General features: G+C 38.6%; 1 pseudogene; it reads right to left on the reverse strand.

The window, feature by feature from the left end:
- The window catches only part of LOC143531784 (serine/threonine-protein kinase PBS1-like), a 31,764-nt pseudogene that overhangs the window by 5,979 nt on the left and 11,763 nt on the right, over positions 1-14,022 (reverse strand).

Below are 14,022 nucleotides of genomic sequence, written 5' to 3' on the forward strand. Positions count from 1 at the left end.
ATTCCAAGCCTCGAGCCACACCCGTTGCTATTTTCATTCTCGTGTTCCAATCTAATGTTGTTTGTTTGGGTGGGATATCTACAAAAGATAAATGAATTTTTGAGTTGAATTATTATTATTATTATTATTATTATTATTATTATTATTATTATCATCATCATCATCATCATCATCATCGTCATCATCATCATCATCATCATCATCATCATCATCATCATCATCATCATCATCATCATCATCATCATCATCATCATTATTATTATTATTATTATGTGTCGAACTCAACCACAAAACTTAACCTTGTTGGCTAAAACTCACCTTTGGCTTTGGGTTTGGTTCGGATCTGGACAACTCGAGGATCTAGACGTGATTCTTGTTGTTTGAAGACACTTGACCACCAAGATCTTCCTTAATTTAGCCCGGAATCGGATTCGGGTCTTGAGAGAGAGTATGTGTGTATTCTATGGAGTGTGTGTGTGTTGTGTGAAAAAATGGTGAAGGGATGGGGGGGTGGCCTTATATAGAGAGCTATGGACCCCACCACCCACTTCCTTCACCAATCCTAATCCTTATCAAATATAAACACGCACCCATTTAAACAAGCGACTCACACGAAACAATAATTTTCTTTTATTTAGTAATCTCGCAATACGGATGTTACACTGCCCATGAACTGTGTCATATGAGACTTATAGCCAGTGGGGCCTAGCTTCGCTAAACCAAAATCAGAATGCTTTAGTTGAAACCCCTCACCGAGAAAATTATTTGATGATTTGAGCTCTCAATATATAACGAGCGGGTTAGCCTTATCATGAAGATATTCCAAGCCTAGAGCCGCACCCGCTGCTATTTTCATTCTCGTGTTCCAATCTAATGTTTTTTGTTTGGGTAGGATATCTGGAAAGATAAATGAATTGTTGAGTTGAATTACCAATTATTATTTTCATTATTATTATTATTATTATTATTATTATTATTATTATTATTATTATTATTATTATTATTATTATTATTATTATTATTATTATTACATGATATTGATAATAATCAGAAAGTACAAAATATGAGTACCATGAATATGATCTTCTAATGATCCCCATGGCATGAACTCATAAACGAAAAGTCTTTGGACATCTTCCACACAAAATCCGATTAACTTTACAAAATTGGGATGTTGTAAGCGGAAAGCATAAAAACTTCGACTAAAAACTCGTGGTTACCCTGTAACCCGTTTCTATCTAGTTGTTTGATAGCTACAATCTACAAAAGAATGGAGTTATAATTAATCAGCTTATTGTTTAACCATACCATCATTTCCCAAAATGTTCTAACTATTATTAATTTTATCATTCAATATATTCTTTTGTAATGATAAAAACTGAAAAGAGGACATAATATTCTCTGTTTTGATATATCTTTGTAAACCATACCTGCCCGCAATCTTGAAGACGTCCTTTGTACACCTGAGCAAACCCTCCTTCCCCATGTAAACAATGCGGGGCTAAAATTATTTGTTTTAGCTGCAAGCTCCTTGAATTTGAATGTATGAGCCGCTGTCTGACCACATCACCCGTCATTAGCACCCGATAAATGGAGTTCAACCTTCGGCTTGTGTTTTTCCCTAAACCGAAAACACGAAAAACAAGTCATTAACTTAAAATTATTTTGGTTAGACATTTGGATTGGTTTGCAAAGAGAATATTATTGCAAGTTAAATTTAATATGTTCCTATATTCTTTGAACAATAAATGCAACAATCCTATATTTAGTAGACTAACATCATTAATATTGAGAAAGAGAAAATAGAAAAGGAACAATTTTCTACGTGCTAATGTAACAATCCTATAGCAAACTAACAATCCTATAGTAAACTAACATCATTTACACTGGCTTAATATTAAGAAAAAGAAAATAGAAAAGGAACAATGTTCTGTATGCTAATGTAACAATCCTATATTTAATAAACTAACATCATTAATATTGGCTTAATATAGAGAAAAGAGAACAAAAAAGGAACAATGTTCTACGTGCTAATCTTCTACCGAAAATAAACAATGGTGCAATTTGAACATGTCTCGGGTCAACTCAACCTATCCCGTTTCACCCAATAACAAAATTACTTCCATATCAAAAAAAAATACAAAATAAAAAATACCATGATCGCCTCAACGGTTGGGTTTTAGGTTTTTGAAAAATGAAATTGTAGGTTCTTCTTGCTTTTAAATATGATTAAAACTGGAAAAATCGAACCAAAGTGAATTTATGTGTTTTTTTTTATTTACATTTTTGGAATTTTAAGTAACTTAAAAGAATTTAATAATTATGGTAACCCAAATAGGTTATCCCAAATGTATAATATTCAATTAGTTATTAATTAGCAAAAAAGAAAAACAAAAACGAAGCCTAGCTCAAACCGAAAAACAAAACTAAACGATTTTCAAAGACATAAAAATTCCCGAGATTTGGTTCGGTTTGACCCTAAACCAACCCATACACACCCTTTATTGTTACCTGGTCTGCTCAATTAAGCACCAATTATATAGTTAAGTTTTGTGAACAACACTATATTAATTATGAAAAAAGAAAAGAAAAAAAAAGAACAAACATGATGGAAACAATTATAGAATTACCCAAAAGACCAGATTAGGGCTATTTATTTTACCCAAAACCCGAAACCCGACCCGTAAAAACTTGAGAGAGAGTATGTGTGTGTTCTAGGGAGTGTGTGTGTTGTGGGAAGAAATGGTGAAGTGATGGGGGGATGGCCTTATATAGAGAGCTATGGACCCCACCACCCACTTCCTTCACCAATCCTAATCCTTATCAAATACAAACACGCACCCATTTAAACGAGCGACTCACACGAAACAATAATTTTCTTTTATTTAGTAATCTCGTAATACGGATGTTACACTGCCCATGAACTGTGTCATATGAGACTTATAGCCTGTGGGTCCTAGCTTCGCTAAACCAAAATCAAAATGCCTTAGTTGAAACCCCTCACCGAGCAAATTATTTGTTGCTTTGAGCTCCCAATATATAACGAGAGGTTAGCCTTATCATGAAGATATTCCAAGCCTAGAGCCGCACCCACTGCTATTTTCATTCTCGTGTTCCAATTTAATGTTGTTTGTTTGGGTGGGATATCTGGAAAGATAAATGAATTGTTGAGTTGAATTACCGATTATTATTTTCATTATTATTATTATTATTATTATTATTATTATTATTATTATTATTATTATTATTATTATTATTATTATTATTATTATTGATAATAATCAGACAGTACAAAATATGAGTACCATGAGTATGATCTTCTAATGATCCCAATGGCATGAACTCATAAACGAGAAGTCTTTGGTCATCATCCACACAAAATCCGATTAACTTTACAAAATTGGGATGTTGTAAGCGGCAAAGCATAAAAACTTCGACTAAAAACTCGCGGTCACCCTGTAACCCGTTTCTATCCAGTTGTTTGATAGCTACAATCTACAAAAGAATGGAGTTATAATTAATCAGCTTATTGATTAACCATACCATCATTTCCCAAAATGAGACTTATCGCCAGTGGGGCCTAGCTTCGCTAAACCAAAATCGGAATACTTTGGTTAAAACCCCTCACCGAGCAAAATATTTGATGATTTGAGCTCCCAATATATAACGGGCGGGTTAGCCTTATCATGAAGATATTCCAAGCCTCGAGCCACACCCGTTGCTATTTTCATTCTCGTGTTCCAATCTAATGTTGTTTGTTTGGGTGGGATATCTACAAAAGATAAATGAATTTTTGAGTTGAATTACTAATTATTATTATTATTATTATTATTATTATTATTATTATCATTATTATCATTATTATTATTATTATTATTATTATTATCATTATTATTATTATTATTATTATGTGTCGAACTCAACCACAAAACTTAACCTTGTTGGCTAAAACTCACCTTTGGCTTCGGGTTTGGTTCGAATCTGGACAACTCGAGGATCTGGACGTGATTCTTGTTGTTTGAAGACACTTGATCACCAAGATCTTCCTTACTTTAGCCCGGAATCGGATTCGGGTCTTGAGAGAGAGTATGTGTGTGTTCTAGGGAGTGTGTGTGTGTTGTGGGAAGAAATGGTGAAGGGATGGGGGGGATGGCCTTATATAGAGAGCTATGGACCCCACCACCCACTTCCTTCACCAATCCTAATCCTTATCAAATATAAACACGCACCCATTTAAACGAGCGACTCACACGAAACAATAATTTTCTTTTATTTAGTAATCTCGTAATACGGATGTTACACTGCCCATGATCTGTGTCATATGAGACTTATAGCCTGTGGGGCCTAGCTTCGCTAAACCAAAATCAGAATGCTTTAGTTGAAACCCCTCACCGAGAAAATTATTTGATGATTTGAGCTCTCAATATATAACGAGCGGTTTAGCCTTATCATGAAGATATTCCAAGCCTAGAGCCGCACCCGCTGCTATTTTCATTCTCGTGTTCCAATCTAATGTTTTTTGTTTGGGTGGGATATCTGGAAAGATAAATGAATTGTTGAGTTGAATTACCGATTATTATTTTCATTATTATTATTATTATTATTATTATTATTATTATTATTATTATTATTATTATTATTATTATTATTATTATTATTATTATTATTATTATTATTATTATTGTTGAACTCATAAACGAGAAGTCTTTGGTCATCATCCACACAAAATCCGATTAACTTTACAAAATTGAGATGTTGTAAGTGGCAAAGCATAAGAACTTCGACTAAAAACTCGCGGTCACCCTGTAACCCGTTTCTATCCTGTTGTTTGATAGCTACAATCTACAAAAGAATGGAGTTATAATTAATCAGCTTATTGTTTAACCATACCATCATTTCCCAAAATGTTCTAACTATTATTAATTTTATCATTTAGTATATGTTTTTGTAATGATAAAAACTGAAAGAGGACATAATATTCTCCGTTTTGATATATCTTTGTAAACCATACCTGCCCGCTATCTGGAAGACATCCTTTGTACACCTGACCAAACCCTCCTTCCCCAAGTAAACAATGCGGGGCTAAAGTTATTTGTTTCAGCTGCAAGCTCCTTAAATTTTAATGTATGAGCCGTAGTCTGACCACATGACCCGTCTTTAGAACCCGATAAATGGAGTACAACCTTTGGCTTGTGTTTTTCCCTAGAACCAAAACACGAAAAACAAGCCATTAACTTAAAATTATTTTGGTTAGACATTTGGATTGGTTTGCAAAGAGAATATTATTGCAAGTTAAATTTAATATGTTCCTATATTCTTTGAACAATAAATGCAACAATCCTATATTTAGTAGACTAACATCATTAATATTGGCTTAATATTGAGAAAGAGAAAATAGAAAAGAAACAATTTTCTACGTGCTAATGTAACAATCCTATAGCAAACTAACAATCCTATAGTAAACTAACATCATTTTTACTGGCTTAATATTAAGAAAAATAAAATAGAAAGGGAACAATGTTCTGCATTCTAATGTAACAATCCTATATTTAATAAACTAACATCATTAATATTGGCTTAATATAGAGAAAAGAGAACAAAAAAGGAACAATGTTATACGTGCTAATCTTCTACCGAAAAGTAAACAATGGTGCAATTTGAACATGTCTCGGGTCAACTCAACCTATCCCGTTTCAACCAATAACAAAATTACTTCCATATAAAAAAATACTAAATAAAAAATACCATGATTGCCTCGACGGTTGGGTTTTAGGTTTTTGAAAAATGAAATTGTAGGTTCTTCTTGCTTTTAAATATGATTAAAACTAGAAAAATCGAACGAAAGTGAATTTAAGTATTTTTTTTTATTTTCATTTTTGGAATTTTAAGTAACTTAAAAGAATTTAATAATTATGGTAACCCAAATAGGTTATCCCAAATGTATAATAATCAATTAGTTATTAATTAGCCAAAAAGAAATAAAAACTTAGCCTAGCTCAAACCGGAAAACAAAACTAAACGATTTTCAAAAACTTAAAAATTCCCGAGATTTGGTTTGGTTTGACCCTAAACCAACCCATACACACCCTTTATTGTTACCCGGTCCGCTCAATTAAGCACCTACTATATAGTTAAGTTTTGTTAACAACACTATATTAATTATGAAAAAAGAAAAGTAAAAAAAAGAACAAACATGATGGAAACAATTACAGAATTACCCAAGAGATCAGATTAGGGCTATTCATTTTACCCAAAACCCGAAACCCAACCCGAAAAAACTCGTACCCGAACCCGAACTAACCCCACCCGAAACACTCGACACCCAACCCGAAAAAACCCGTGCCCGAACTAACCCGAACCCGAACCGAAGTAATTCGGGTTGGTTCTCGGGTTTGATTTATAAGTTTTGGGTCAACCCGAAAAACCTGAATAAACTTTTAGTTTTGAAATTAAATATATTTTTAGGTATATTAGGCTTAGTGTTAGTCACTCAAGTTATCAAAATTTGAGCCTAATCAACTAATGTCATTCCAACTATTATGAATCGATTGTTTATTGTTAATTTATGTTTTCCGTTTATTATTGATAGCAACCATAATCGGATAACCAAATTTTTATTTTCATTAACGGTCCTTTAACAAAAACGCATCAGAAAATTAGTTTCATGAAATTTCGCATGGGAATTTCGCTTCGCATGGGAATTTCGCTTCGCATGCTTTTTCGCTTCGCATGGAACATTTTCGCTTCGCATGGAACTTCTCGCTTCGCATGGAACTTTTTCGTTTCGCATGGTCATGTGATGCGAAACAACCTTTTTCGCTTCGCATGGCTGTGCGATGCGAAACAACCTTTTCTTCGCTTTTACCATTTTAAAGCCATTTTTCTCCTTATTTCCTCCTTAGGACCCGGTTTTACCCTTTTTATGGGTTTTGGGTCGTACCAACTTTGTATACCCGTGTTTTATGAGGTCCGAACATCACCTTTTTGTCCTATTTCATACTCGTGAGGCTAAGACTCATCCAGTTTATGTTTTTCTTACATCCTACAACCCGATCTACTAAGATATCGATTTACATGTCGAACTCAACCTCAAAACTTAACCTTGTTGGCTAAAACTCACCTTTGGCTTCGGGTTTGGTTCGGATCTGGACAACTCGAGGATCTGGACGTGATTCTTGTTGTTTGAAGACACTTGACCACCAAGATCTTCCTTAATTTAGCCCGGAATCGGATTCGGGTCTTGAGAGAGAGTATGTGTGTATTCTATGGAGTGTGTGTGTGTTGTGTGAAAAAATGGTGAAGGGATGGGGGGGTGGCCTTATATAGAGAGCTATGGACCCCACCACCCACTTCCTTCACCAATCCTAATCCTTATCAAATATAAACACGCACCCATTTAAACGAGTGACTCACACGAAACAATAATTTTCTTTTATTTAGTAATCTCGTAATACGGATGTTACAAGTCTACCCTCCTTAAAAGAGGTTTCGGGGACTATTACTACTAAACAAATGCGGGTAAAACATGCGCATCTCTTCTTCGACTTCCCAAGTAGCATCCGATCCCTTACGACGCTTCCATATCACTTTCACTAGGGGAATAACCTTATGATGGAGCTGCTTTTCCTTGCGGTCGACTATATCGATGTCTAGTAGTGGCATATGGGACGTGTCATCAGCTAGACATTTTCTCAAGTGAGATACATGAAAGGTAGGGTGAATTCCTTTTAGCTCTTCAGGTAGGTCTAGCTTGTAAGCCACCTCGCCTACACGGGCCACGATCTTGAACGGTCCAATGTACCTAGGACTCAACTTTCCTCTTTTTCTAAAACGAATAATCCCCTTCCAAGGCGAGACTTTAAGCATCACGTGGTCTCCAACATTAAACTCAATCGGTCGTCTCCGCTTATCGGCATATGACTTCTGGCGATCTTGAGCGGCTTTCATCCTTGCCTTGATCTGGTCAAACCTCGAAGAGGTTTCTTGCACAACTTCTAGACTCCCAATCTTTTTCACGGGAGTCCTACATCGTCTACCATACAACATCTCGAAAGGAGGCATACCAATACTTGAATGGTAGCTGTTGTTGTAAGAGAATTCTGCTAAGTGCAAATGATCATCCCAGCTTCCTCCAAAGTCTAACACACAAGCACGTAGCATATCCTCAAGGGTTTGGATAGTCCGCTCAGATTGTCCATCTGTTAGAGGATGATACGCCGTGCTGATGTTCAGTCTCGTCCCTATGGCTTCATGGAACCTCTTCCAAAATCTTGAAGTAAAAAGGGTATCTCTGCCTAACCCAATCGATAATGGAACCCCATGCTTCGCCACAACTTCTTTAATGAACATATTTGCTAACGTTTCTGACGAGATAGCCTCTCGTATAGGCAGAAAGTGAGCACTCTTTGTCAAACGATCCACAATCACCCATATGGTATCATGATTCTTAGCTGTACGCGGTAGCTTAGTTATGAAATCCATGGCGATGTGTTCCCACTTCCACTCGGGTATCTCTAACGGCTACATCTTTCCATATGGTTTCTGGTGTTCTGCTTTGACTTGCAAGCAAGTTAAGCACTTGCTGGCATAATCCACCACTTCATTCTTCATACTCGGCCACCAGTAGTCCTTCTTCAAGTCTTGGTACATCTTAGTTGATCCTGGATGAATCAAGAATCGAGACTTATGGGCCTCGTCTAGGACTCGATTTCTAAGATTTCCATGTCGAGGGATCCACATTCTATCAAATCTGGCCTTTACCCCATGAGTATTATCCATCAACTCGGTTTGTTGCCCAAAAATTCTCTCCTTCTTCATCAACCCTTCATCGGCTAACACTTTCATCTGCACTTTGTTGATCTCTTCGAAGAAATCTGAGTTGATGATCAACTTATAAGACTTGATTGTCGCGATAACTTCTGCTTTCTTCCGGCTCAAGGCATTGGCGACCACGTTAACCTTTCCCGGATAATACTTGATCTCACAGTCATAATCCTTTATCAGTTCTAACCACCTTCTATGCCTCATATTCAACTCTTTCTGCTCGAAGAAGTATTTCAAACTCTTGTGATCTGTATAGATAGTACACTTAGTACCGTACAAGTAATGCCTCCAAATCTTAAGAGCATGCACTACAGCTGCTAACTCTAGATCATGCGTCGGGTATGTACTTTCGTGAACTTTCAGTTGTCTAGACGCATAGGCTATGACCTTACCTCGTTGCATTAACACGCAACCTAACCCTTGGTGTGAAGCATCAGTACAGACTACCAAATCCTCCTCACCATCGGGTAGAACAAGGATTGGAGCCTGCGTGAGTCTCTTCTTTAGCTCTTTGAATGCCTCTTCCTGAAACTTACCTCAACTGAACACCACAGTCTTTCGGGTCATACCGGTCAACAGTGAGGCTATCTTGGAGAAGCCTGGAATGAATCTCCTATAATAGCCAGCTAACCCTAGGAAACTGCGTATCTCGGTTGGGTTTCGCGGAGTCTTCCAATTCATTATCGCTTCAATCTTGGCTGGGTCTACAGCAATCCCCTCAGGATTAATTATATGACCTAAAAATTGTACATCTCGTAACCAAAATGCTCATTTTGAGAACTTAGCGTATAGTCTCTCCTTTTTCAGAACTTCCAACACATCTCTCAGATGCTCAGCATGGTCAGACTCGCTCTTCGAATCAATCAATATATCGTCGATGAAAACGATAACCGACTTGTCTAGCATCGGCCGACATACCCTATTCATCATATCCATAAATGTTGCGGGAGCATTTGTTAAACCGTATGACATCACTAGGAACTCGTAGTGCCCATACCGCGTTCGAAACTCTGTCTTAGGGATGTCTGCCTCTTTCACCCTCAGCTGATGATAACCTGATCTGAGATCTATTCGCGAGAACCAGCTTGCACCTTGTAGCTGATCAAACAAATCATCAATCCGTGGCAACAGATATCTATTCTTTACCGTAAGCTTATTCAACTCCCTGTAGTCAATGCACATTCTCATGCTTCCATTTTTCTTCTTAACAAATAACACCGACGCGCCCCACGGGGAAACACTCGGCCTTATGAAACCGTTGTCGAGGAGTTCTTGCAGTTGGGACATCAATTCCTTCATCTCGGATGGCGCCAGACGATAAGGTGCTTTCGCAACGGGCTGTGCTCCTGGTGTTAACCCTACCTGAAATTCTACTTTTCGTTCCGGTGGTAACCCTAGAAGGTCCCCAGGGAACACCTCTGGGTAGTCACACACTACAGGAGCATCTTTCATTTCTTTCGTCTCGGCCGTAGCTTTGACAACATACGCCAGGTAGGCACTACATCCTCGCCTTAACAAACGTTCGGCTTTTATCATCGAAATGACGCTAGGCCCTGTACTTTCTCTGTCACCGTAAACCGTTACCGTACCACCATCTGAAGACTTCAGTCTTACCAATCTACTTTTGCACACTATCTGGGCTTCAAATTCAGACAGTCAATCCATCCCCAACACTACATCAAATCTTCCTAAGGTCATCACATACAGGGTAGCAGGAAATTCGTGTCCTTCCAACTCTATTTTACAACTCTTAACCGTTCTCAAAATTCTAACCGAGGTCTCACTAGCGGTCTCTACCATAAAAGTTTCAGGCACACGACAACATTTCATTCTGGCTTTCTTACAAAACGGAGTAGCTACAAAACTCCTAGTCGCACCTGAGTCAAACAATACGGAAGCAGAAATACCATTTACTAGGAATATACTTGTCACAACGTCGGGGATATGCTTAGCGTTTTCTTGTGTCAACATGTAGGCTCTGGTCTTTGGCCTAGACTGCTCAGCATCCTTCTTATCGCTTCCCCCAGCTTCAGTACATTCTCTCGCCATGTGGCCTGTCTTGCCACACTGGAAACATGCCGGTTTTGCATTACATTCATTGGCGTAATGCCCCACTTTCCCACACTTGTAACACACATTCGACCCAAACTTACACTCTCCTCCATGAGCTTTCCCATATTTGTGGCATATATCAGAACCAGTTCCCCATCTACACTCACCACCGTGCATCTTCCCGCATGCCTTGCACGGCTTCTTCTCCCACACCTTCTGCTTCTTCTCCCTTGAGTTCCACAACTGAGTACCCGGTCGCTTAGCAGGAGCAACCCACTTCTTCTCCTTCTTCTCTTCCACTACCACCTCGTCCACGGCCAGGTCATCATAAACCATTTCTGCGAGTTCGACAGCAGAATCAAAAGTAGGGGGTTTACTGGCCCTGACAAAGGTGCGAACATTTGGTGGTAGTCCCCTCAAATAGCACTTGACCCTCTTGGCCTCGGAGTTCACCATGTCAGGAACGATTCTTGCATACGGTTAAACTCTGTAGTGTACTCTCGGAGGCTCATCTTTCCTGCCTTCAAATTCAGGAACTTCATCTCTGCCTTCTCAACCTCAGCATCCGCACAAAACTTGCTCATGACCATCTCCTTCAAGTCTTCCCATGTCATAGCCTTAATCTCAGCAGCGGTCTTCCTCTGCTCAACAGTTTCCCACCAAAACATAGCTTCGTCCTCAAATGACTGGGTAGCAAAACCTACCGCTTGATTGGGACCGCACTCGCTAATTCGGATAACCTTGTCCATCGCGGTTATCCATTGGAGAGTAGCGATTGCATCCCCTGTACCAGAAGACTTTGGTGGGTCGCAACCTTTGAACAATCTGAAGCTGCACCCACCTCGGCCCCTCTTACCAGCATTGACCTTCGCAGACCGACCTTCACTTGATTCCTCTCTCACAGTCTCTTCATCTTTCTTACTACTTTCCCCTGTCCTCTCAGCGGTTCCTGCACGACTCTCGGTTGACTTTTCCTGTTGCTGATTCTGTACAGCAGCAGCCACTGCCTGAGTAATGGCAGCTTGGATAGCAGGGTCGAGCTGATACCCTTCATTTCTCTCAGTTAGGCTTCTTCCCTCCTCAGACTCGGTAATCGGTCCCTCGGGTGGTACTCAGGTAGCACGTGGTCTACCACGGCATCTCGAACTTTCTCCTTGCCTAGCAGTCTTCTTAGTACCAGCCATTCGTATTCAATAGGAAAACACAAACGTCGTCACTACAGGAAATATTTAGTACGAGGATAGTAAGGCTAACAGGTAATAACAGTGGCCAGTTGTGATTAGCTGATCACGTTACTCTCCATGTCCTTTACACTTCCCTTTGTGAGTCCACTTGTGCTAGGTTCTACTTATAACAATTAGACAATCGTACATTTCACATCGTCACATAACAAGAATTTCTAAATCCAGTTATTAAGTTAGCTTTCTTACTCATTCTTTACTATACACAGGATCAACTTACACAGGGTGATCGCTTTCTAAGCTTACTTGGGAGACACATGGCATTCTTGGACTGGCATCTCCTTTCTTTTCTTCCTTAAGTCCCATTCTCTGTTCGAGTCTAAGCATGTAGGATGCTTATTCTCTCAAACTTATGCTCTGATACCAATTTGTAAGGCCTCGATCCCGGAAACCCTACCTTGGCCAACTTACTCATAAACATAGTTCTAAAATCAGAGTTAATTAAAACTTTCGCGGAATAATTAAAAACTTCATGCATTACATTACAAACCATCGAATCTTGTCTTAACATACAAATTCTCCATTCATAGACATAACATAAAACAGTCATGACGGTTCTTTATAGATACCCGTCTCATTAGCTCATGCCATGTGTCCCTCCTCAAGCCAGCTGCCTCAACCTATTTGCCTGCATGCATACTAAAAGTCAGCTACGCTGAGTGAGTTCTAGTTAAGCAGGTACATACATTTCATTCTCATTCTTTACATTCTTACTTCCATACATTCCTACTTTTACTTACCTTCATTATTTTATACATACATAACCTTCCTACGTTTTTAAAGACCCTTTCGCTCTATAACCTTCGCATATATTATTAGGGTATGCAACCCTTCATTTTTCGCCTATATTATTAGGAAAGGCAACCCTAATTCTTCGCCTATATTATTAGGGTAGGCAACCCTTAATTCTTCGCCTATATTATTAGGGTAGGCAACCCTTAATTCTTCGCCTATATTATTAGGGTAGGCAACCCTTTACTCTTCGTCTATGTTATCAGGGTAGGCAACTCTTTATTCTTCAGCTCTACATATCATACATATCATTCATACACTACACATATCGTACATACCTTTCTTTCATTAGCTATATCAGTTCTCATATACCTCTTCACACATACGTTTAACTCTTTCTACACTAATTAGGTATATTTATAAACATTCATACGGCATACACCTACCACTTAAGGTAAGTGAATTAACTAATCACATTGAGTATGTGTAGGTCCCCCCGGGGGCGTCGCCGATCGATACGAGATCCGCACGAGGTCTAGGAGTGCGGAATCCTCCTAGACTCGTTAATGGTGTACAAGATGAAGAACACAAACACGTACACGAACAAATACAAGAACGGGATAAACAAATCTGCAGATTCTTTATAATAATAATTAAACAAACATGTTACATACCGTAACATAAACAGAAACACGTCCGACCCGAGGTGAGCTCTACCTCGGGTCGTCCCTAACGACACTCTCTCTCTGTTTGTTCTCTCTCGACACTCAAACTGTAACACACAACTCTCTGAATTACTGGATTCTTAACCTAAACAAGACACACGTATATATATATATATATATATATATATATATATATATATATATATATAAACTTCAGTAGGCGTCAGTATGCGAAGTTGTTCATAACTTCGCCTATGGCGAAGTTGTGATAACTTCGCCTAAGGTGAAGTTGTCCTAACTTCGCCGTTGGCGAAGTTGTTCTAACTTCACCTATGGCGTCTCCGCTGGTCTGAATTGCATAGCGACGGTCACAAAATGCACCAACAGTCTACCCTTTGACCGTTGCTCTCAATTCTAACAAACACGAAAGATCATCTGTTACAAAACATGCACCAAGAGACTCCCTCTTAACTGATGATCTTCTGTTTGCTCATCAACCAGCCGTGTCT

This window comes from Bidens hawaiensis, unplaced genomic scaffold (genome assembly GCF_021521415.1).
Source record: "Bidens hawaiensis isolate Kalapana, Puna unplaced genomic scaffold, B.hawaiensis_p1.1 tig00000697_1, whole genome shotgun sequence".
Taxonomy (NCBI): domain Eukaryota; kingdom Viridiplantae; phylum Streptophyta; class Magnoliopsida; order Asterales; family Asteraceae; genus Bidens; species Bidens hawaiensis.